We start from the raw sequence: 26,125 nt of genomic DNA, 5'->3' as shown, positions 1-26,125 counted from the left end.
TAATGGATATCTATGCGTAACTGATTCTAAGAATCAGTCGCATAGATACGACGGCTCAACGCAGAGATACGACGGCGTATCTGGAGATACGCCGTCGTATCTCGGTTGAGAATCTGGGCCAAAGTATTGAATATCTTGTAAATATGATTTGTTTTCATAATCAATAACTGGTAGATTTTTCCCTAAAGAGTAAACTTTTCATCCTATTTTTCTTTTTACATAGTTCCAATTTTATTGACAAAACAAACGTCCAATGTATTTCACATTGTTAACCACTTACTTACCTGCAGTATAAGAACGGTTGGACATGTGAAATAGACACTTTTGTTTCATTTTCATTTACACAAAGTTATTGAAACCACATGAGAACTTACCATGGCACAAATGTCAGGTTTACTGCATGCCCATTTTGGGGGGTATTTTATTGATATTCAAGTCGTTCATGTAACGCAATTGGTATTTTAATTTCATGTAAATATTCATATTTTTGTCAACCAATAAATTAGTGAATAAGTTTCATATTATAGACTATGTCATATAGATTGACTTGTATTTAAACATATCTTCATTAAAAAATAATTCAAAATAAATTACTGTGAGGGTAAAAATGACCTTAAAAAAGCATAACAAAATAGTACAGTTAAAAAACTTAAATGGCTCTAAAGTGGCCTATGTACTCAGGCATAAAGGGAACAGGACTGGCTTGATGACGGTCAGCCTGTTTCCCTAAAATCCTGAGATCACAGGCCCAGGTAGTTTAACACATGATGCAATGAGCAACAATGTAAGTTATCAACTTTAGGATTAACCTTAGGCCTCGTACACATGATAGGTTAACCAGAGGACAACGGTCTGAAGGACCATTTCATCGGTCAAAACCGATCGTGTGTAGGCCCCATAGGTTGTTTAACCTTAGGTTAAAAAAATGGCAACTTGCTTTAAAATGTAACCGATGGATTGCTAACCGATAGGTGAAAACCGATGGTTAGTACGCACAACCATCGGTTAAAAATCCACGCATGCTCAGAATCAAGTCGACGCATGCTTGGAGGCATTGAACTTCGTTTTTTTCAGCACGTCGTTGTGTTTTACGTCACTGCGTTCTGACACGATAGTTTTTTTAACTGATGGTGTGTACGCACGACGGACCATCAGTCAGCTTCATAGGTTAACCTAGGACAACGGTCCTTCAGACTGTTGTCCTCTGGTTAACCTATCGTGTGTACGAGGCTTGAGAGTTCCTCTTTACTGAAAATTGCTAGGACCACTAAATTACTGCTAACTGAAGAAGAAAGAAGAAGGTCCTCACAATGGATATATCCGGTATCTGGGCTAGCCTGGCTATAGTGTGCTTGGTGTCCTGTTTGGCAGGATGCAAAAAGTGTATTTAAAAGTATCCCAGCAGGCAAAAGTAAGGTGCAGTATACTGGCAGTATCCTGGCAAGTAAGTAGGATACTAGAACTGCTAAGTGTATCTACAGGTGTATGCACAGGAAAGGCAATGTTTTCGACCTGCAGTATTTTAAGGTGGGCAAGTGCTTCTTTACGCTCAACAATTTGTATTTATTTATTTCAATTGCGTCTTTAAGATGGGCAAGTGCCCCTTCACTAGTCCTGCAACCCAGGCCCAAAGGAAGATGTCTTGCCAAGATGGTTCTTTAGGTGGCCCCGTGGCTACTTTGCAACCAGAACACCTCACATCCTCAGAAATCCCTGGAGATGCACCAGAGGTCCCTCTGTGGTGGGATGTCCGTCACCATCCAGTTCCTGGAGCTGTAGCAGGATCAGCACACAGACCTCTGGAGGGGGACCAGGCAAGTCACTCTAATGGATAACAGCAGCCCCTCCAGTCACGTCTGTTTTCTCTTGCTTCGTGGTGAGAGTCCCCCACTCCCAGGCAGCCTTGTGGTGTGCTTTTCCTTCTCTTGCCAAAGAGCATGGTGAGATTAGTAGTTTCTGCCCCAGAGATGGGAATGGGGCTTCTGATACTAGGGACTACATGTCCCAAGCTGCTTTGCTGTTGCTGGAGTTTTGCTGATTGGATTCCCTCCTCCTGCCAATGAGGAAGCAGGGGAGGGAGCAAGGCTGGCAGCTGTGTTCCGGTGCGAGCACCGCTTGCATACAGCGAGTGAGAGATGGGGAGGGGGAGAAGCCCCCCACAGGAGCTGACAGGCTCTCTCTTCCTGAGAGCCTGTGAATGTGAATATGGAAAGAAATGTGTGGACAGCCGCACTCTTTCTCGGTTGCCTTTTATTGGTAAAAGTTTTCAAACCCACACATCACAGCAAAAAACAGGGGCATGCAGCTGACGCGTTTCACACTATTGATTAGTGCTTTGATGTGTGGTGTTTGAAAACTTTTACCAATAAAAGGCAACCGAGAAGGTTTTTTCAGAGTGCGGCTGTCCAAACATTTCTTTCCATATTTGCTTTGTGCATTGCCAGCACCTGTGTTTCTCTGAGAAGATACGGACTTATCCATATACCTATCTGGAGCGGTGACTACAATTTCTCTAGCCTGTGAATGTGGCAGTGAAGACTTAAACATCCCCCCCAGAGGTTCCCCTGTACCTGGCTGGCTATGCACTTCCAACCCCCAGCACAGAGGGAGGTGGGAGGCAGCGATCGGCAGCTCTATGATGTCCATTGGTAGGGGGATCTCTCTGGGGCTTGGAATTCTCTTCCTGAGTCTGTACAGTGGAGGGGGAGGGGCCTCTGACCCAAGCAACTCACTTGTACACTGAAGAGTGGAACTTATAGCTGCCTGGGTCAGAGGCTCCTCCCCCTCCACTGTATACATGCTGAAGGAGAAATACAAGCCCCAGGGGGATGCCACGAGCACCATATAGCTGCCGAAGGCAGCCTTCCACTCCCCATACTGCATCCCAAACTAAAATTCGGAGATGCAGGGGAAGATGCCGGGTCTTGGGGGCCCCCCACAGTGGCAGAACGGCAGGGCCCAGTCGCAACAGCGACTGCAGCGACCCTGAAAGTTCTGCCACTGAACCAAACCCAACAAAAACAGAACTATAACAACTCAGGGTTTAGGCTTACTACAGTCAAGCAGGCATCACCTTTGTGCCTAAAAATTCCCTGATTATGTAAGTCCATAAAGAAGGACCTTCCCTAGAATAGGAGAATCCCTTAATTCTGACTGGGTAACATCAGCCAAGGCACGTGGGACATTTAAGGTTAGCCTCAGAGGCAGTGATCTGGATAAGTGTTGGTGAGGCATTACTGTAAGGAAATACTAAAGATATACTGAAGGATATAAAAACAGTTATATCACAAGTGGTCAGTCCACCGAAAACATGTATTTCAGTTTTGGTTTATGCTAGAGAGCTAAACAACGTGAAAATATTTGATGTCAGTAAGGGACTGTGCTAGTACCTTGTAGCTCTTGGCTAATTACACCCACTGTGAATATTGTATTGGGATTCCTACTCTTCCCATTGGATTTTAAAATGTATTTATTATTTTGGAGAGGAGGAGGATCTGAAACACCTAAAAGATCGTTGGATCGTTGGAACACCCAAACCTAACAATTATGCAGAAACTGAGTTGGGAATTATTGAACCAAGTTTCTTCTGTTGGAATATCCAAGACATATACAAAAACAGTTGGTGACTAAGTCCACCCAACTCTACAACTTAAAGCGGAGGTCCGCTGAAAAAAAAATATTAAAAGCCAGCAACTACATATAATGCAGCTGCTGACTTTTAATATATGGACACCTGTCCAGGACGCCCACAATGTCGGCAGCAGAAGCCGATCTCTCCCTCGGCTGCTGCCGCTGCCATCCTCGGTAATGGAATCAGAAAGTGAAGCCTTTGCGGCTTCACTTCCTGGTTCCCTACTGCGCATGCGCGAGTCGCGTTGCGTCTCCTCACTGGTCCCTGCTGTCTTCTGGGATTTTTGTGTCTCCCAGAAGACAGCAGGGGAGGATAGAGTAGGCGCCGGAAGTGGCATAGGTCACCGCGGTGATCTATGCCAGGAAGTGGGAGCAAATACCTGTATTACACAGGTTTCTGCTCCCTCCTCCCCCCTGAAAGGTGCCAAATGTGACACCGGAGGGAGGAAGATTCCAAAAAGTGGAAGTTCCATTTTTGGGTTGAACTCCACTTTAATAGTAGTATCGCTTTTGGACTGAGTTTTTAACGCTCAACTCTGGGCTCACCCCTCCTGACCTTAGTGCTCTGCCCACCCAACCCCAGGAGGACCCCCCTGTTATAGTTCTTTCTTTTTTGTGCTTGCCTTAACATGCTGTCAGATGAGTCATTTATTGCGAAGGGGCCTCTTCCTCTCATAATCTTCTGCTGGTGGTGTGATGACATCAGTGCCACTCTCTGTATCCTTGTGAGTGCTGATTGTCATAGTGTAACTTCCTAGGGTGGTGGGTTCATGATGCCTTGCACACGCAATATGTCCTTAATCTTCTAGCTTCAATGACACCCAGTAGCTAAGACTAAGGACATTTTTTTGGCAGAATAAAACTACTGTGGACAACAGTGGCAGAAAGAAGGTAGGTATTAAAGCTAGAGCTGCTGTTTTATTTTAAACCCCTGTTCTGAGACTATTTAAAAACTGGCTGATGTTTGGCTTTAAATGCCAAGTGGCTAAAAACTGTGTTGGATACATCTACAGATGAGGTAAAAGCTTAACAAAAAGAAAAGGCAGCTGAAGTACTGGGCAACCAATGCTGATCAAAGATGACCAGAACACCCACCGGTTCGGTTTATCAGCAGAACATGTGAATAGGCAAAGAACACGCAAACACTGTTAAAGTCTATGTGACACGAACATGAAATATCAAGTGCTAATTTTAAAGGTTAATATGCAAGTTATTGTCATAAAAAGTGTTTGGGGACCTGGGTCCTGTCCCATGGGACATGTATCAATGCGATTTTTTTTTTTTTAAATGGCAGTTTTTTCGTGAGCAGTGATTTCAATAATGCTTAAAGTGAAACAATAAAAGTGAAATATTCCTTTAAATTTCGTACCTCGGGGTGTCTATAGTATGCTTGTAAAGTAGCGCATGTTTCCCCTGTTTATAACAGTCTCTGCACAAAATGAAATTTCTAAAGGAAAAAAAGTAATCTAAAACTACTCGCGGCTATAATGAATTGTCAGGTCCCGGCAATACAGATACAAGTAATTGAAAGTCATTAACCACTTCCCGCCCGGCCTATGGCCGATTTACGTCCGGGAAGTGGTTATGAAATCCTGACAGGACGTTCTAGAACGTCCTGCAGGATTTCATGCCGCGCGCGCCAGTGGGGGCGAGCATCGCGGCGATCGGTGATGCGGGGTGTCAGTCTGACACCCTGCATCTCCGATCTCGGTAAAGAGCCTCCGGCGGAGACTCTTTACCACGTGATCAGCCGTGTCCAACCACGGCTGATCACGATGTAAACAGGAAGAGCCGTCGATGGCTCTTCCTCACTCGCGTCTGACAGACGCGAGTAGAGGATAGCCGATCGGCGGCTCTCCTGACCGGGGGGGGTTCGCGCTGATTGTTTATCAGCGCAGCCCCCCCTTGGATCGCCACACTGGACCACCAGGGATGCCCACCCTGGAGCACCAGGGTGGGCAAAAAAAAAAAAAATGCCAGCAAAAAAAAAAAAAAAGTCTAAAAAAAATATAAAAAAAAAAAGCATTAGAAAAAAGATGCCAGTCAGTGCCCACAAATGGGCACTGACTGGCAACCTGTCAAAAATCAGTGCTGCCACCCCAGTGTCCATCAGCGCCACCCCAGTGTCCATCAGCGCCACCCCAGTGTCCATCAGTGCCACCCCACAGTGCCCATCCATGCCCAGTGCCCACCTATCAGTGCCCATCTGTGCCACCCATAAGTATCCATCAGTGCCGCCCATGAGTGCCCATCTGTGCCGCCTATGAGTGCCCAGTGCCGCCTATGTGTGCCCATCAGTGCCGCCTATGTGTGCCCATCAGTGCCGCCTATGTGTGCCCATCAGTGCCGCCTATGTGTGCCCATCAGTGCCGCCTATGTGTGCCCATCAGTGCCGCCTATGAGTGCCCATCAGTGTCGCATACCAGCGCCGCCAATCAGTGCCACCTCATCTGTGCCCGTCAGTACTACCTCATCGATGTCCATCAGTGCCATCTCATCGGTGCCCATTAGTGCCGCCATATCAGTGCCCGTAATTGAAAGAGAAAATTTATTTACAAAAAAATTAACAGAAAAAAATAAAAATTTAATTTTTTTTCCAAATTTTCAGCCTTTTTTTAGTTGTTGCGCAAAAAAAAAAAATCGCAGAGGTGATCAAATACCACCAAAAGAAAGCTCTATTTGTGGGGAAAAAAGGACGCCAATTTTGTTTGGGTACAGTGTAGCATGACCGCGCAATTGCCATTCAAAGTGCGACAGTGCTGAAAGCTGAAAATTGGCTTGGGCGGGAAGCTGCGTAAGTACCTGGTATGGAAGTGGTTAAAAAAAAATGTGTGGGGGTCCCCCCAAATTCCATTACCAGGCCCTTCAGATCTGGTATGAATATTCAGGGGAACCCTGCACCGAATTAAAAAAAAATGGTGTGGGGTTCCCCCCAAAAATACATACCAGACCCTTATCTGAGCACGCAACCTGGAAGGCCGCAGGAATAGAGGGGGGATGAGAGAGCGGCCCCTGCCTCCTGAACCGTACCAGGCCACATGCCCTCAACATGGGGAGGATGTCCATATGTTGATAGGAACAAGGGCCTCATCCCCACAACCCTTGCCCAGTGGTTGTGGGTATTTGCAGGTGGGTGGCTTATCGGAATCTGGAAGTCCCTTTTAACAAAGGGGACCCCCAGATCCCGCCCCCCTATGTGAATTGGTAAGGGGTACCCCTACCATTTCACAAAAAAAATGTGCCATTATTTTAAAAACGACAGGAGACGGCTTGGGACAAGTCCTTTATTAAAAATAAAAAAGTTAAAAATAAAAAAAAGATTCCAGCGATGTAATCCACTCTCGATTGGCGAACGGGCTAAGAGCGTTTTGACAGAATGTAGCATGAAATGCTTTGTTTAACTGCCCAAATGTGAGTACCCATTTATTCAATAAAAATACAATTTTAATTACGGTACAGGGGTGGACTGAGAACTCATGGGGCCCCCAGGCAATAGGAGATTATGGGGCCTCCAGGCAAAAGATTATGGGGCCACACAGTATACACACACACACACACACACACACACACATAAAGTATGCAAACACAGTATACGCACACAGTATACATACACACAGAATACACATACACACACTGAAAAGGTACAGGAGAGGCGGGGCAGCTATAATCTTGGGATTTAAAAAAAAACACAGAATTTTACATACTGTCCCTGGTTTTACTAAGTCCGGAAACCCTGATGGGGTCCCCTAGTGGCATGGGGCCCTCGGGCAGTGCCTGAGTGCCCGAATGGTCAGTCCACCCCTGTTACGGTATCACACTATTCTGGGACCTTTCTCTCCTACATATGGGGTAATCATTGGAAGCACCACCAGGAATACAGTAAGACAAATTATTGCCAGAGTGCTGCACAGTGGCACACACTGTGAACGCTTTACACCCCAGGACGGGGTGAAGGATCCGGTGAGTGTGGGCATAAAGCACTTTAGAACTTGTGATATAAAGAGCACAGCCATTCACCCACTGTGTATGTATATTCAGCACATTAATTAACACTTGAGCACTTTGTATTATTTATATATTTATTTTATCTAATCAATTTTTCAATCAATATTCATTTATTTATACATCTTTTGTGCAGGATGGCACACTGTTTTTAGATATTTTCTGAATGCAAAACATTCACATTTTCATCATTAAGTTGCAGGGAATTTAAAAAGGTAGCGCCACCCATACTCCCACACCCTATCTAACAGCCAGTGTTCGACCCGAACATAAAGCTCAACCCTAATGCTGATCAATGTATTCGTGAATAGAAACTACAATAGCCGTAGTTTATAACTATTTGACAATGGCTGTCATTTCCCAGGGAGGTTAGGTGTCAATTTTGTCCTGACCCTCTGGAGTAAATGAATTGCTAAAATAAGTTTCACGTGATTGTGTAGTGAAGGTAACATTGCTTAAAGCCAAATGCTTATGGCATAAATTGTAAACTTTAACGAAGATGTGATCATCCATGCAGATTACACAAGATGATGACTTTACACCTGTGAACGAAACTAGATTGTTGACAAAGGTTTTTATTTAAATTGTGACTTCAGCTTATCAAATGTATTTATATATTTACCTTGATTTTCATGAGCTGATAACATGTTTATTATAGCTGTAATGTGCAGGTGTACGAGTAAAGGTCTTTCAGGAAGAAATTTCACATATTCAAGGTATGTGTGAGAACCTATTTATAAATAAACTCAGCTATAGAGACTGCCGTTGCCAACTCCGATCTGACAATGTTCGATTTATGGTTATTACACTGGCCATTTGGCTTCAGTATTTTTGGAGTCAGTGACCAAGTAAAAGTCTTTTTGTGTGCACAGGTTCTACAGTTCATGTTCCATTTAATGCTGAACTCCGGGCACTAATAGCCAGATTCACAAAGAGTTACGCCGGCGTATCAGTAGATACGCCGACGTAACTCGGAATCTAAGCCGTCGTAAGTTTAAGTGTATGCTCAAACTTAGATAAACGTAAACCTAGCTAAGATACGACGGCCTGCGCCGTCATATCTTAGGGTGCAATTTTTCCGCTGGCCGCTAGGTGGTGCATCCCTTGAGTTCGGCGTAGAATATGTAAATGACTAGATACGCCGATTCACGCACGTACGTGCGCCTGTCGCAGTAAAGATACGTCGTTTACGTAAGGCGTTTTCCGGCGTAAAGTTATTCCAACAAATAGCTGGCCTAGCCAATGTTAAGTATGGCCGTCGTTCCCGCGTCAAAATTTAAAAAAATGAACGTCGTTTGCGTAAGTCGTCTGTGAATGGGGCTGGACGTAATTTACGTTCACGTCGAAACCAATACGTCCTTGTGGCGTACTTTGGAGCAATGCACACTGGGATATGTACACGGACGGCGCATGCGCCGTTCGTAAAAAAACGTCAATCACGTCGGGTCACCAATCATTTCCATAAAACACGCCCCCCATCCTCATTTGAATTAGGCGTGCTTACGCCGGCCCCATTTACGCTATACCGCCGTAAGTTAGGAGGCAAGTGCTTTGTGAATACAGTACTTGCCTCTCTGACTTAAGGCGGCGTAGCGTAAATACGATACGCTACGCCGCCTTAAAGATGCGGCGCCCTACCTGAATCTGGCTATAAACTTTTATTTAAATATATTCCTGAATATCTACAAATGCTACACCAAATACCTTTACAGCCCCATATAAACCCAGATATTACCTGTGAAGACATCATCACTAGGCTGTACATACCCTGTGCATAGATCAGGGCTTTGGGTGGTACAGAGCAGGTCCTCCCACTACAGGTGGCCTGCAGAACATTACAGAAGGGGGGCGGATACAAGACCAGCCACCCTGCACTATAAGAGATTGCAGCTGTGATTGGTCTTCAGTACAGGAAAAGCTGTTCCATACTTTTATTGCACACATCTGGAAGAAATACACAAAAGATGTCAAGATTAAATTAAGAATAGTCTTGTCTCTTGTATTTCAACAATATTAATCTAGTGTGAAGTTTAGCTTTAAAGATTAATGCCGCTACATGAGATCGGAAAATTTCGACAAGAAAAGTCCAATGTGAGCTTTTGGACAGAAATTCCGACCGTATGTATGCTCCATTGGACTTTTGCTGTTGGAATTTCTGCCAACCAAAGATTGAGAGCTGGTTCTCAAATTTTCAGAGGAAAAAAATTCCTATGGGAAATTCTGATTGTCTGTATGCAATTCCGGCTTGCAAAAAAAACACGCATGCTCGGAATCAATTTGACTCGGCATGCTCGGAATCATTGAACTTAATTCTTCTCGGCTTGTTGTAGTATTGTACATCACCGCGTTCTTGATGGTTGAAATTTCTGACAGCATTTGTGTGACCGTGTGTATGCAACACAAGTTTGAGCCAACATTCCGTCGGAAAAAAAAAATGTTTCTTGTCGGAATTTCCGATCGTGTGTAAGTTCATCTTTTACATATACTGGCCCATGCCGACAAGCCGCCCCAGTAGTTTAAAAATGCACTGTCCTGTTTGTTAAGAATATTGTTTAAAGCCTACATTTATTCAGAAATAAAAAAAAAAAATCAACATAAAGGACCTTAAACTCAGCAGGTTGTGTATCTTGTGCTATTGTCTATTAGCAGAAATCTTCCTCCATCGATCCCTCTTCTACACATGCTGCTGTATTCTTCCAATGCCGGAGGGGTTAAAATTGTTGACAGAGCTGTGACAGAGCACGGTTATAATAATTTAAGACTAAATGTTCTGATTCTAGCATCTAGCATTGGTAACTATTAGCATTGATTCCCATGGGTGTGTAGTACAGAAATGGCCGTTTCACCTTCCTCTGCCTGCACATTTGCTGACCTTTTTCCCTGCCTCTGGGGTTATCAGCTGTTCTAGCTTGCACTGATTTACTGTAAAACAGGGTGTTGCGTCATCAGAAATCTGGTTCATGTTTACAGCCAATAAAAGACAGGTACAGAGTTTAAAACACAACCACAACACATGAAGTGAATATTACATGATGTTTTTTTTTACATCATGGTATACTGTTTATTTCGCTAGAGCAGAAAATATATTCGTAAAATTTAAACACACACACACAAACCCTTTTGTGTCAAATAGTTTTTGCACCCTATGTAATAAAAATAAAGTAGTTCAAAAAAAGTGTAAAAAGTTTCACCAAAGCACTTAAACTCCCCTAAAAAAAAAATTGAGTGGCCCATGTCCACAGTCTGCCCATATATGCACGTCTTAACGTTAAATACATGGGTCGGGGGTGCCTATGCATAAAAACATTAAAGTGGATGTAAACCCACTGTCGTCCTTTATAAACGACTGCCATAGTGCTGATCTATAAGGATATACATGTCTCCTGCATGTATCCTTACCTGTCAAATGTTTCCCCTCTGTCTGTTATAAGAACTAAAAAACTGCAGATTCTGTGGGTGGATCTGTTGTGTGGAGCTCTGTGGGTGGAGTCGTGATGTCAGTAGACTCCCCGCCCTCCTCTACACTCCCCTTGTCAACATACATTTTTCCCTGTGTATTCCTTACACTAAATGCTATGATCACTAACATCCAGTCAAAATCCAAGAAAAGTAACCACATGACTTCAGAAAAGGAGTGGGGGTGGGAATTAAAAAATAATGCCTGTCTCCAGGCTAGTGCATGAGATATGTAAATAACCTGTCAATCACAGCAAGGGGGCAAAACGGACTAAGGTTTTTCTCTGTAAGTCTGTTTTTTTTCACTGAACAATAAAAGAGGATTGCTCAGAGCTGGATAAACTCTGTTTTGCAAGACTGGGCACATATGATAGAAAATCTTATACTGTACATTGTGACATAAAAAAATAAATAAAAAAAATTTGGGTTTACATCCACTTTAATTGTGCTACACATGGTACATATCGCTGGGCACGCCAAAGAGAAAACAATAATTATAGACCCATTATTCATGGGTAACTCTAAACTGGGGGCTTTTAAAATGTCACCTATAGAAAACAGAGGGTACCGAATGTTTCATGGGCACACGCAATTTTATGCCTTGACATGTTGGGTTTCGATTTACTCATCACTACCACATCTTAACAAAAATTAGGTAATATATTGCAAGCCCCCTCTCCCCTTTCACTAGCCACTAGCCGTTCTACTTTATTAGAGTAGAACGGTTGGTACTGGTACTCTTATAGGCAGTACCAGTGGGGAAGCTAGACATTATTTCACCCGGGGCAAAGAATCAGTTTGGTGCCCCCCCCTTATGGGACAAGATTAGGCAGAAGTGAGAAACTTCCAGGCCATAGCTGTTGAGTCAGCTGTCTGTCCCCTCCCCCATGCTCCTCTGTCGCCCCCCCTGCTCTTCTGGTCCTCCCCCTGCTTCTCTGCTCCCCCCAGGTGAGTGCTGCGAGTAGGGAGAGGAGGTGAGCGCTGCAGGAAGGGAGAGACAGAGAAGCGGAAGGGGGCGGCGGTCCACTGTCACTGAAGCCGGCCCACTGAGCCATCGGCCCACCCGGAAACTCCCTGTAGTCTCAATGGCCAATCCATCCCTGGGGGGAGCTGCTGATATTAAAGGGGGGGGACTAAGAACTGTAATGTGTGTATGTTTGTGGGGACTGAGAACAGTACTGTCGGATGGGTTGATGTCAAGGAAGTGTGAGAACATTACTGTGAAAGGGGTGGAGGGAGGTGATGTAAAAGGGGACCTGAGGGCACTCATCAAGAGGGAGGGGACTCTGATGTGCACTTGGGACTGAGGACGCTGATGTAAGAGAGGGTTCACATCTGTGCATGTGCATTAGATGTACACGTCGTGGGTTAATTAGCCCATTTTAATGGGCTGCACAACCCTCAAGAAACACGGCCAAAAAAGCCCTTCCCCTTTTTTTTTTAAATAGCACATGCGAAAAGGCGTCACAGGTACTGACATGATATTCATACCTCTGCTGGAAGAAAATTTTGCTGACTGGACCTTGTGAATTTTAATTCAATACCCCTGGTTTAGGATATATTCACACTTCATGCAGCCAGTTACATGTCACCGGCGCTAGCGCTCTGAAGGGATGGTATACCCGCGCTGTCCCTTCAGAGCTTAGTGCTGCAGTCCTTGACACCTATGTGAAAATAATTGATTATCACATGTTTTTGTGTCGCAGCTTTACTACTTTTTCACTAATTGTCCTTTTATTGAAACACCATTAGCGCAGTTTTACCCCCCCTTTTTTTTCTTGACACCTATGTGCATGTGCGGGGGTTTTTATAATGTGCTAGTATGCAATGCATACACATTATGCCTTTACTTTGCAGGGTTTAAAAAAAATAAAGTATGGTTTCCTCAGTCTGCCAAAGGCTGGGAGGGATGGGGGTGGTGCTGGGTGGGACTGTTCAGGACAGGGGTGGGAATAATGAAAGCTAGGCTGGATTTCTCTAAGAAAGACCGACAACGGTTTCAAGAAGTGCATGAGAGCTGGCAAATTCGACTGAATAGAGAAACCGTTGTCGGTAAAGAACAGAAGGCAGCTGATTGTCTTGCTCAGAATAGATTTTCTAAGCTAGACAATCAGCTAGCCTGAAAATGCATAATATCAAAATTAAACATATTTAGCATTAGGCAAAATTTTAATTTTGACTGGAATTCCACTTTGACTGAGCAAACTGAAGATAGAAGCCGATTGGTTGCCATGTTGCTCCAGGTTCTTTTGCACCAGTTTTGATAAATCCCCCCACAGTTTTACAAAACTTTTTTGTATGTAAAACAACATAGGTTGGCAGGTCTTTGAGAATAATGAATGTGGCAATAAAAAGTGAGTGCGCCCTATAAACAATAGCCAATTTCATGAAAAATTGTCTCCTGATCCAAGAATGAGTTTGAAATAAATCCCTCTATCAATATGGTAATATACAACATAGTTATATTTAGTCTAGATTCCTTCTGTGCAACTTGCTGACAGTAAAAAAAAACTTTATTTGACTTTTACCAAAAAACAAGATTCTTTTCCAAGGAAGTTCTACACAGAAAAGTGCACTTGTGCTGATTCTCGGCTTGGAGGCATACACATTCAGCAGCATTATGTTGACTTGGCTGTGATATATTTGGCTGTGTATAGTGAAGCATATGTGCACTACGCAGGTTGTTTGGCAATCTTTTAAAAAAGGAAAAAAAAGTTACTTGACATCTGTCCTGCTGTCCTCTTGTGGTTACTCATGCCTGCCTGTCACATCTGTCTCTCGTGTTCCATGTCAGAAGGTAAACACAACAAGCTACCTTTTTAACAGAAGGTCCTAAATAAAATCTGCCCAATTGTAACTTTTCTGAAAAAAAGAATAAAACAGATTACCTGCAGATGACAAATAAAAGATTTTAAAAGTATTAGAGGATATTGAGGCATTCTCCCCAATACACCTCCCATAAACCAGGTGCTATAGGATGGTGGAGAATGTTTCCTTGTGTCCTATGTTCATATGACCCATGCTACTTCTGCTAATTTTTGCTTGCAGATGAAACATGCAGATAAACGCAATGTACTTTTTTGACTGATCTCTGAAAAGCCTTGATAAGCACTGTTGGCATCTGTACACACAATACATGTCATTAAAAGAAAAAAAACTGTAGAGTGAAAAATGTAATGTAGTGCCCCCTTACTTTCAGTATGGGCACTACGCTAAAGTTAGTGGGGAATGGGAGAGTTCTTTCGCTCCCATTCGCAATTTGCTAAATTGGGACTTCTGTCGTTCCAGAAATGTTCCACTGGGTCACACTGTGCTCCAGGGATGCGGTGCAATCCCTGGCTGGCAGTTGGCACCAGAAGGGTTCTGGCAGAGCAAGTTTTACCCAGCAGCCAATCAGAGGAGTTATCCCTCGCGGGGCATGCTGGGGGAGAGTATATCTGTGACAGATGTCATGTGCTGAAAATCTTTGCGGGGTCCCGGTTCCAGGTGCAGCATCCACCTTTAGGGTGCGCGCATCCATGGACCCCGCCAGCGCGGCCCACCTGGCCAAATTTGCAGGCTACACAGAACCTCATCCAGAGGTGAAAAGGGACTCCAGTAACTTACTGGGTCCCCAGTTCTATTGAGAGGATCCCAGGCTGGGTGCCATTCGATTGGGGGGTCGGCTTGAGGAGAACCCGGAGGCAGGTTGTCCAACAGGGCTTGAATGAACCAATCAGGGATCTGGTGACTGGAATGCTGACAGGTATGCTTTACTGTCATCCGGTGACCTATGCTAAAACCTACTGGGAGGATTCGCTCCAATCATCCATCTAGCTCTCTTAAAGTAATAGGCCTGTGGCAGAGGCCCTAGAGGCAGGCCTGTGAGAGAGACCTGTTCCTCCCAGCAAATCTAAAGTGACACCTCCGCTGCCAGGCTTATGATAGGGGTCTGTCCGGGGGCACTTCACCCACTCTGGCTAGAGTGGCGATGAACCACAATCTGGTACTACTGAGAGCAGGATTGCTTGGTTCATATCCAGGCCTGACACTGCAAGGTTTCTCTCTTTTCCTTCATCAACCTTTTCTTTCCCATTTGATATTGATGTTGGCCGTTTTGGCCTGGAAATAAAGCACTGTCTGGACCTTCGCTCACTGCTCTGTTTCTCCAAATGCACCCCTAGACCGCATCAAGGTAACTTAAAAACGCAGATCCCAACAACAAATCAGCGGCTCCTTCGGGGGTAGCACTACACGTGGGGGCTCGTCCGTACAGTAATAAAAAAAATAAAAAAACACAAGAAATCTGTGTGGTCGCTCATTCTCCTTAGCATGTCATGGCTGTGTAATATACAGAGGATTGTATAAAAAGGACAGATGGCACTGAAATATAAAACTATTGCCAAATAAGCTTACAGCATATCTAAACATAAAAACAAAAATGTAATATATTGCAAGCTTACCAATCATTAGCTGTGGTAACTGTCTTCATTTTTCTTTTTTTAAGGCTTTTTTATTTTTATTTTTATTTATACCTGGTCAGCGGGACAACAACACACTTCCTGTCCTAGGGGGGCTTCTCTCTATGGTGGAGCATATGTATTCACCCTTAGGACTCATTTACACTTTCTTCAAAATGTGGCATTGGTCTCTGAATGCCAATCAAAGTTGCTGTCACTTTTTGTAAAAGGAATATTAAGAATGTAACCTGTTTTTTTTATATTTGTTGAAAAAATTTAATAGAGAATTAAATTTAAAAAAGTTGCTGTCAATAAATAAAATGGTACCTCAGTGGTGTTCACACTATTGTGTTTGCTGCGCTTGGCATCAAAAATTTACCCCATGTCGCTTTCTTGGTGCTTCAAAGAATCTCCAAAACCTCCATAGAGGTCTATGACAATGCTCTCTTACAGCACATAAAGCTTTTGAGGTGCTTTTATTCAGTGTTAGCTTTGCTTTGTTTTGGAGGAATTGCAGATATGAGATATCCCAGGATGCACTGGGAAACCAACAAGCGAACCTAAAATACATAATCAGCAGTCATTTCCGGTTCATATGTGTATATTATTTGGAGGTGTCTGGTGCAGACGCCACATATGGTGTGCGCATGGAAAAGAAGGAAGGCGAGTGGGGTTTGGACTGGAGCTGAGAAACAGATGGCACATATGGTATGCAACATAGGAACACAGGGCCAAATCCTCAAAAGGGATACGCAGGCGGATCTGCTGTTCCGCCTGCGTATCCCTGTGCCTATCTTTGGAACTGATCCACAGAAGGATTTTTCCAAAGATAGGCAGAAGATCCGACATCTGTAAGAGACTTACACTGTCGGATCTTAGGATGCAGTACCGCATCCGCCGCTGGGGGCATTTCGTGTCGAAATGCCGCCTAGCGTATGCAAATGAGGACTTACGGAGATCCACAAAGCTTTTCAGCTTTGTGTTTTCTGCGTAAGTTTACGTTTGCATACGTAAAATTAGTTCTGCTTTTACAAAGTGTAAACTAGTTACACCTTGTAAAAACAGACCTTTTTTTCGATCGCCGCGATTTTTTTTTTATTTTTTTTTTCGGCGCGTAACTTTTTTTTTACCCGACGCAACTTTATTGTCCCGTCGCAATCCACAAAGCCCGGCGTAACGTAATTTCGCGCGCTGCCCGTCGGGAAAATGACGTCACGAGCATACGCAGTACGGCCGGCGCGGGAGCGCGCCTCATTTAAATTGTCATCGCCCCCTGCAGAAGAGGACCGCCTTGCGCCGGAGACATTTAAGTTACACGGCCGAAAATTTCTAGGTAAGTGCTTTGTGGATCGGGCACTTAGGTAGAAATTTTCCGCCAGTGTAACTTAAATGGAAAAAGTTAAGTTAGGCTAGGTTTTTGTGGATTTGCCCCACTATAGCAGAAGGTGAGAGAGGACTGAGCGCAGACGATCAGCAGAGGTGGGGGATCAGAGCAGGAGAAACTAGCAAATGTCATATTTGTTGAGCTGCATGGGAGCAATATAGAGGGAGGTGAGGGAGGTGAGCGGGGACCAGAGAGAGAGAGGAGGATCAGCAAAGCAGAGAATCAGCAGAGCTGGGGCTTACTACTGAGTGGGGGATAAGCAAAGCTGGGGCTTACTACTGAGTGGGGGATAAGCAGAGCTGGGGCTTACTACTGAGTGGGGGATAAGCAGAGCTGGGGCTTACTATTGAGTGGGGGATAAGCAGAGCTGGGGCTTACTAGTGAGTGGGAGATCAGCAGAGCTGGGGGTTACTACTTAGTGGGGAATCAGCAGAGCTGAGGGTTACTACTGAGTGGGAGATCAGAAAAGCTGGGGGTACTACAAAGTGGGGCATCAGCAAAGCTGGGGGTACTACTGAGTAAGGGATCTGCTGAACAAGGGTACTAATATGCTGGGAATCTGCTGAGTGGGGGTACTACTGAGCTGAGGTTTTACTAAGCTCCTCTAAAATAAATAGAAAATTAACACACAGGGGGCATTTGTCAAACTTGAAGCATTGCAGCACTTTAACCATTTGTCCACCGGAGGACGTCATATGACGTCCTCGACTTTGTGCGGTGATATCTGAATGATGCCTGCAGCTACAGGCATCATTCAGATATCGCCGTCTTCAGCCACCGATTCTGTGCACGATAATAATGATCAAAGCGCCGGTTCCGCCGATTGATCGTTCTTATAGGCTGCGGGAGGGGACGTCCCCCCCTCCCGCCGCCATCCGGTGCTTCTCCGGGCTCTCCTGTGCCATCGGGGGCCCGGAGAGCGAATCGGTCAGCACTGCCTGGAAAGCATAGAGATGACTAGTGACCAGATGGTCACCAGTCATCTCTATGACCGTCGGAGGCCCGGCGCGATGTTATGACCTCACGCCCGTTACCCGGAGGTAAACAAAGCCGTATTGTGGCTGTCGGCATGTGATCGGTGATTTTTTTTCATCGATTTCATGCTTGTAAGCCTGGAGGAGAGATGTGGGGTCTTATTGACCCCACATCTCTCCATAAAGAGGACCTGTCACACTGATTCCTATTACAAGGGATGTTTGTAATAGGAATAAAAGTGATAAAAAAAAATGTAAAAAAAAGTGTAAAAATAAAAAAAATAAGTAAAATAAAAATAAAATAAAATTATTATTTTTTTCAAAATGCCCCTGTCCCCGTTATCTCGCACGCAGAACGAACACGTTCAAGTCCCGCCCACATATGTAAACGCCGTTCAAACCCCACATGTGAGGTATTGTCGCGTGCGTTAGAGCGTGTGCAACAATTCTAGCACTAGACCTCCTCTGTAACTAGAAAATAGTAACCTGTGAAAAAAGTTAAAGCCTCACCTATGGAGATTTTTAAGTACCGAAGTTTGGCGCCATTCCATGAGTGTGCGCAATTTTAAAGTGTGACATGTTAGGTATCTATTTACTCGGCGTAACATCATCTTTTACATTATACAAAAAAATTGGGCTAACTTCACTGTTTTGTTATTTTTTATTTCATGAAACCGTTTTTTTTTCCCAAAAAAAGGCGTTTGAAAAATTATTGCGCAAATACCGTGCGAGAAAAAAAGTTGCAATGACCACCATTTTATTCCCTAGGGTGTCTGCTAAAAAAAATATATAATGTTTGGGGGTTCTGAATTAAGCAAAAAAAAATAGATTTTTACATGAAGGAGAGAAGTGCCAAAATAGGCACTTGCGTCCTAAGTTACGGCGGCGTAGCGTAAATGTGCCGGCGTAAGCACGCCTAATTTAAATTGTGAAGAGGTGGGCGTGTTTTATGTAAATAAAGCATGACCCCACGTAAATGACATTTTGAACGAACGGCGAATGCGCCGTCCGTGGACGTATCCCAGTGCGCATGCTCCAAATTACGCCGCAAAGACTTATTGGTTTCGACGTGAACGTAAATTACGCCCAGCCCCATTCACGGACGACTTACGCAAACGACGTAAAAATTTAAAAATTCAACGCGGTTCCGACGTCCATACTTAACATTGGCTGCGCCATCTTTTTGGTGGAATATCTTTAGGCCTAAAAACGCCTTACGTAAACGGTGTATCTTTACTGCAACGGGCAAGCGTACGTTCGTGAATAGGCGTATCTCGCTGATTTACGCATTCTAGGCGTAAATCAGCGTACACGCCCCTAGCGGCCGGCCTAAATAGACAGCTAAGATACGATGGCGCCGGCGGTCGTATCTTAGCTAGATTTAAGTGTATCTCAATTTGAGAATACACTTAAATATACGACGGCGCAGATTCAGAGTTACGCCGGCGTATCTACTGATACGCCGGCGTAACTCTACCTGAATCTGGCTATTAGACAGCAGCATTGTCAGTCTAGTGATAGTGTAGTGTTAGATGCACCAGATGGACAGCTAACAACTTTTAAGTGTTACAGCAATGTTTTTTGTCTTTATTTGGGATAAAGGCAGTGGCGGTCCATCCATTAGGGGTGCACGGGCGCCTCCCCCTCCCCTATCCATGTTTACAGCTCCCTGATCTACATACAGGGCGCCAGACTATGGTTTCCACTGGGGGGGGGGGGTGTTTTTTGAAGCAGGTTATTAGAGCCAGAGGCTCTAATAGGCTTCAAAAAAGGGTGGGCTAGGGGTGCAGAGCACTGTGCCCCAAGCCCACCCAGTTGTGTGAGAATAGGGAATGAATATTCGCTATTCTCACACTGATTCTCCTTCCAGACCATCAGGAAGTGGGTGAGGAGACAAGCGGCCGAGGGAGAAGCAAGAGAAAACCGATGGACCTACCAGCTGCCACTCCAGGGATAGCTCACCGTCCGGGTTAGCCATCCAGCACTCCCTGGGTCGAGAAGGGGATGGGCAGGACAGAGGTAAGGAGGCCGTCTGTCTCGGGCAGCGGCAGGAGTTTGTATATGGTGTTGCCAGTGTTAATCACCCACAAGGGGGGGGTGTCATTTGTTTGCCCAGTTTATGAGTACCAGCCACCACTGGATAAAGGTTTTACATAATTGAATAAAAGCTGACCATTGTATGAACCCCTGTCTGTAAATGGTTTGACTCAACGCTCTAACTGCCACTCTGTTAACGGGAACGTAAAAAATAACAGACATAGGCCCGGATTCTTAAAGCACTTACGCCGACGTATCTACTGATATACTGCGTAAGTGCACGGATGCGCCGTCGTATCTATGCGCCTGATTCTGCTATTAAGATATGCCTAAATTTTGGCTTCATACGACCGACGTAAGTTTCGTACGCCGTCGTATCTTGTGCGCATATTTACGCTAGCCGCAAGGGGCGCTTCCATTGATTTACGCGTTGAATATGCAAATGACCGAGATACGCCGATTCACGAACGTACTTGCGCCCGTCGCAGTAGTATATGCCGTTTACGTAAGGCGTACGTCCGGCGTAAAGTTATTCCACCTATAGGAGGCGCATCCCATGCAAAGGTATGGACGACGGAACAGCCGTCGGATTTTACGTCGTTTACGTAAGTTGTGCGTGAATGGGGCTGGCCGTAGGTTACGTTCACGTCGTAGGCATTGAGCCGTCGTATCTTAGGGAGTAAATTTGACGTGATTCTGAGCATGCGCGCGCATGCGCCGTTCGTTCGGCCCTTCATTTGCATGGGGTCACGGTTAATTTAAATGTATCACGTTAATTTAAATGTATATGAGATGCGCTACGCCGGCACAAAGATCCGCCGATCTACGTGAATCCGGGCCTTACTGTCTGGATCAGCAGGTGAAAATAAAGTAAAAAAGACCCCAAAAAAAGAAAAAGGAAGGCATGGTATGCTCACGGCACTTGCATTACCACAAGGTGAAGGTTTTCACTGCAGTGTAAATAACTCTATTCACTCAGGGGTAAGAATATCATTGTGCTTGAGAAAAGCTATACACCATTTGGGAATATGGCATAGGTTCTAAGCCCAAAGCCCACCCTGCTGTTTACTTATGCAGAGTAAAGGTGTTAATTAGATCAAAGGTAATATAGTTTTATAATTGGCTATAGAGAAAGCTCAGCACTTTGAGTGCAGCTCTGTGGCATCCAAGATCAATGTCTTTGGTCCCTGCAGTATACTGTAAGCTCTGATAAGAGAAAAGGATGCACAGCAAGCCCATTCTACTGTGCAGCCAGGTGTGGAGAAGCAGCAATTATATGACTGCCTCCAGAAAATGCAATACCCGGGGGAGTGAAAATAATGTAAAAATGTAAAAAAAAAATTCATTCATTTCTAAAAAAAAAACTAATGTCAGCATATATAATGAAACTCATAATAAGGATAGTATTAGTATGTTCAATATTTCAGGAAGTTCTGTTAGGTATAAAACATTTGCAATTATTAAACAGTTTTTAACTTTATTCTTGACTTTTTAGGCCAGTGTCATATTTATAATAGGGATGGATGGAGTCTGATGGGGAACTGAGGGCCAGATCCACAGCCAGCTGCCGTAACTTAAATTTTCCCATTTAAAGCGGAGTTCCGGCCACAATTTTAAATATAAAAACTTTTTAAATATAAATACCCCTGTAATACACAAGCTTAATGTATTCTACTACAGTTAGTCTGTAAATTAAGGTCCATTTTGTTAGGTTGTTACAGCATTTAGACACTTTATAAAACAGAAATTGACTGGGGCCATCTTAAGTGTGGGCATCATGAAGCCAGACTGTATGACTTCCTGGATTTCAGCCTTGCACATGCTCAGTGCTGTACAAGCAATGTAATGGTTTCAGATCAGGTTTCAATAGCAACGGGAGTGTCAGAGGAAGTGACAGGGGTGGGTGACGGGGAGGATGGAGATGACAGGGGTGGGTGACGGGGAGGATGGAGATGACAGGGGTGGGTGACGGGGAGGATGGAGATGACAGGGGTGGGTGACGGGGAGGATGGAGATGACAGGGGTGGGTGACGGGGAGGATGGAGATGACAGGGGTGGGTGACGGGGAGGATGGAGATGACAGGGGTGGGTGACGGGGAGGATGGAGATGACAGATGGAGATGACAGGGGTGGGTGACGGGGAGAATGGAGATGACAGGGGAGGATGGAGATGACAGATGGAGATGACAGGTGTCGGTGACAGGCAGGATTGAGATGACAGGGGTGGGTGACGGGGAGGATGGAGATGACAGATGGAGATGACAGGGGTCGGTGACAGGCAGGATTGAGATGACAGGGGTGGGTGACGGGGAGGATGGAGATGACAGATGGAGATGACAGGGGTCGGTGACAGGCAGGATTGAGATGACAGGGGTGGGTGACGGGGAGGATGGAGATGACAGATGGAGATGACAGGGGTGGGTGACGGGGAGGATGGAGATGACAGATGGAGACGACAGGGGTGGGTGACGGGGAGGATGGAGATGACAGATGGAGATGACAGGGGTGGGTGACGGGGAGGATGGAGATGACAGATGGAGATGACAGGGGTCGGTGACAGGCAGGATTGAGATGACAGGGGTGGGTGATGGGGAGGATGGAGATGACAGATGGAGATGACAGGGGTGGGTGACGGGGAGGATGGAGATGACAGATAGAGATGACAGGGGTCGGTGACAGGCAGGATTGAGATGACAGGGGTGGGTGACGGGGAGGATGGAGATGACAGGGGTGGGTGATGGGGAGGATGGAGATGACAGATGGAGATGACAGGGGTGGGTGACGGGGAGGATGGAGATGACAGATGGAGATGACAGGGGTTGGTGACAGGCAGGATTGAGATGACAGGGGTGGGTGATGGGGAGGATGGAGATGACAGATGGAGATGGCAGGGGTGGGTGACGGGGAGGATGGAGATGACAGATGGAGATGACAGGGGTCGGTGACAGGCAGGATTGAGATGACAGGGGTCGGTGACAGGCAGGATTGAGATGACAGGGGTCGGTGACAGGAAGGATTGAGATGAAAGGGGTGGGTACAGGCAGGATTGAGATGACAGGGGTGGGGCTGTATATTGGCGTAGCTCTAGCAGGCAGCACACACATGGTTCGATCTCTGCTAACACTGATGACAGGCTGGACACACACCCCCGGCTGCTGTCATCTTCATCCCAGCCAGCCGGCATTGAGGAGCCCACACTGCCGCACGGTCCCCCCCCCCCCTCCTGATACCCCGCCCACATTCGTCCAGCGGCCAGATTATTGCTGGGATGCTGAGAGTGACAGGGGTGGGTGACAGGGAGGATGGAGATGACAGGGGTGGGTGACGGGGAGGATGGAGATGACAGGGGTGGGTGACAGGGAGGATGGAGATGACAGATGGAGATGACGGGGAGGATGGAGATGACAGGGGTGGGTGACGGGGAGGATGGAGATGACAGGGGTGGGTGACGGGAAGGATGGAGATGACAGGGGTGGGTGACGGGGAGGATGGAGATGACAGATGGAGATGACAGGGGTGGGTGACGGGGAGAATGGAGATGACAGGGGAGGATGGAGATGACAGATGGAGATGACAGGTGTCGGTGACAGGCAGGATTGAGATGACAGGGGTGGGTGACGGGGGAGGATGGAGATGACAGATGGAGATGACAGGGGTCGGTGACAGGCAGGATTGAGATGACAGGGGTGGGTGACGGGGAGGATGGAGATGACAGATGGAGATGACAGGGGTGGGTGACGGGGAGGATGGAGATGACAGATGGAGATGACAGGGGTGGGTGACGGGGAGGATGGAGATGACAGATGGAGATGACAGATGGAGATGACAGGGGTCGGTGACAGGCAGGATTGAGATGACAGGGGTGGGTGACGGGGAGGATGGAGATGACAGATGGAGATGACAGGGGTGGGTGACGGGGAGGATGGAGATGACAGATAGAGATGACAGGGGTTGGTGACAGGCAGGATTGAGATGACAGGGGTGGGTGATGGGGAGGATGGAGATGACAGATGGAGATGACAGGGGTGGGTGACGGGGAGGATGGAGATGACAGATAGAGATGACAGGGGTCGGTGACAGGCAGGATTGAGATGACAGGGGTGGGTGACGGGGAGGATGGAGATGACAGATGGAGATGACAGGGGTGGGTGATGGGGAGGATGGAGATGACAGATGGAGATGACAGGGGTGGGTGACGGGGAGGATGGAGATGACAGATGGAGATGACAGGGGTTGGTGACAGGCAGGATTGAGATGACAGGGGTGGGTGATGGGGAGGATGGAGATGACAGATGGAGATGGCAGGGGTGGGTGACGGGGAGGATGGAGATGACAGATGGAGATGACAGGGGTTGGTGACAGGCAGGATTGAGATGACAGGGGTGGGTGATGGGGAGGATGGAGATGACAGATGGAGATGGCAGGGGTGGGTGACGGGGAGGATGGAGATGACAGATGGAGATGACAGGGGTTGGTGACAGGCAGGATTGAGATGACAGGGGTGGGTGACGGGGAGGATGGAGATGACAGATGGAGATGGCAGGGGTGGGTGACGGGGAGGATGGAGATGACAGATGGAGATGACAGGGGTTGGTGACAGGCAGGATTGAGATGACAGGGGTGGGTGACGGGGAGGATGGAGATGACAGATGGAGATGGCAGGGGTGGGTGATGGGGAGGATGGAGATGACAGATGGAGATGACAGGGGTGGGTGACAGGGAGGATGGAGATGACAGGGGAGGATGGAGATGACAGATGGAGATGACAGGGGTCGGTGACAGGCAGGATTGAGATGACAGGGGTGGGTGACGGGGAGGATGGAGATGACAGATGGAGATGACAGGGGTTGGTGACAGGCAGGATTGAGATGACAGGGGTGGGTGATGGGGAGGATGGAGATGACAGATGGAGATGGCAGGGGTGGGTGACGGGGAGGATGGAGATGACAGATGGAGATGACAGGGGTTGGTGACAGGCAGGATTGAGATGACAGGGGTGGGTGACGGGGAGGATGGAGATGACAGATGGAGATGGCAGGGGTGGGTGACGGGGAGGATGGAGATGACAGATGGAGATGACAGGGGTTGGTGACAGGCAGGATTGAGATGACAGGGGTGGGTGACGGGGAGGATGGAGATGACAGATGGAGATGGCAGGGGTGGGTGATGGGGAGGATGGAGATGACAGATGGAGATGACAGGGGTGGGTGACAGGGAGGATGGAGATGACAGGGGAGGATGGAGATGACAGATGGAGATGACAGGGGTCGGTGACAGGCAGGATTGAGATGACAGGGGTGGGTGACGGGGAGGATGGAGATGACAGATGGAGATGACAGGGGTCGGTGACAGGCAGGATTGAGATGACAGGGGTGGGTGACGGGGAGGATGGAGATGACAGATGGAGATGGCAGGGGTGGGTGACGGGGAGGATGGAGATGACAGATGGAGATGACAGGGGTCGGTGACAGGCAGGATTGAGATGACAGGGGTCGGTGACAGGCAGGATTGAGATGACAGGGGTCGGTGACAGGAAGGATTGAGATGAAAGGGGTGGGTACAGGCAGGATTGAGATGACAGGGGTGGGGCTGTATATTGGCGTAGCTCTAGCAGGCAGCACACACATGGTTCGATCTCTGCTAACACTGATGACAGGCTGGACACACACCCCCGGCTGCTGTCATCTTCATCCCAGCCAGCCGGCATTGAGGAGCCCACACTGCCGCACGGTCCCCCCCCCCCTCCTGATACCCCGCCCACATTCGTCCAGCGGCCAGATTATTGCTGGGATGCTGAGAGTGACAGGGGGTGGGGCCGTATGGTTCAAAGACAACCGCAATGCTTCCCTTGGCGGTGGGCGGGGCTGTTAAACATCTCTCCGCCTCCGCCCGCCCTCCAGCCCTCCAGCCCGCCCCCTCCAGCCCGCTCGCTCGAGCTGAAACAGCGACGATCCTTCAGCCCTGCCTCCTGGGATTGATCACAAACATGTCCCAGGAGATATAGCAGCGCTGCGCCGCGGCGGGTGAAAGAAACTCACGGCGATAACAAAGTGAGTTTTTAAAATAAAAAAAAAACACATGCCAAATATGTTTAAGGGGGCAGTATGCTATACAAAGCTTTAAAGTTAAAAAAGAGGGTGGAACTCCGCTTTAAGTTACACTGCCGCAAAATTTCTACCTAAGTGCCCGATCCACAAAGCACT

The sequence above is a fragment of the Rana temporaria genome, chromosome 4 (assembly GCF_905171775.1).
Source record: "Rana temporaria chromosome 4, aRanTem1.1, whole genome shotgun sequence".
Taxonomy (NCBI): Eukaryota; Metazoa; Chordata; class Amphibia; order Anura; family Ranidae; genus Rana; species Rana temporaria.
This window is presented reverse-complemented; position numbering follows the sequence as displayed.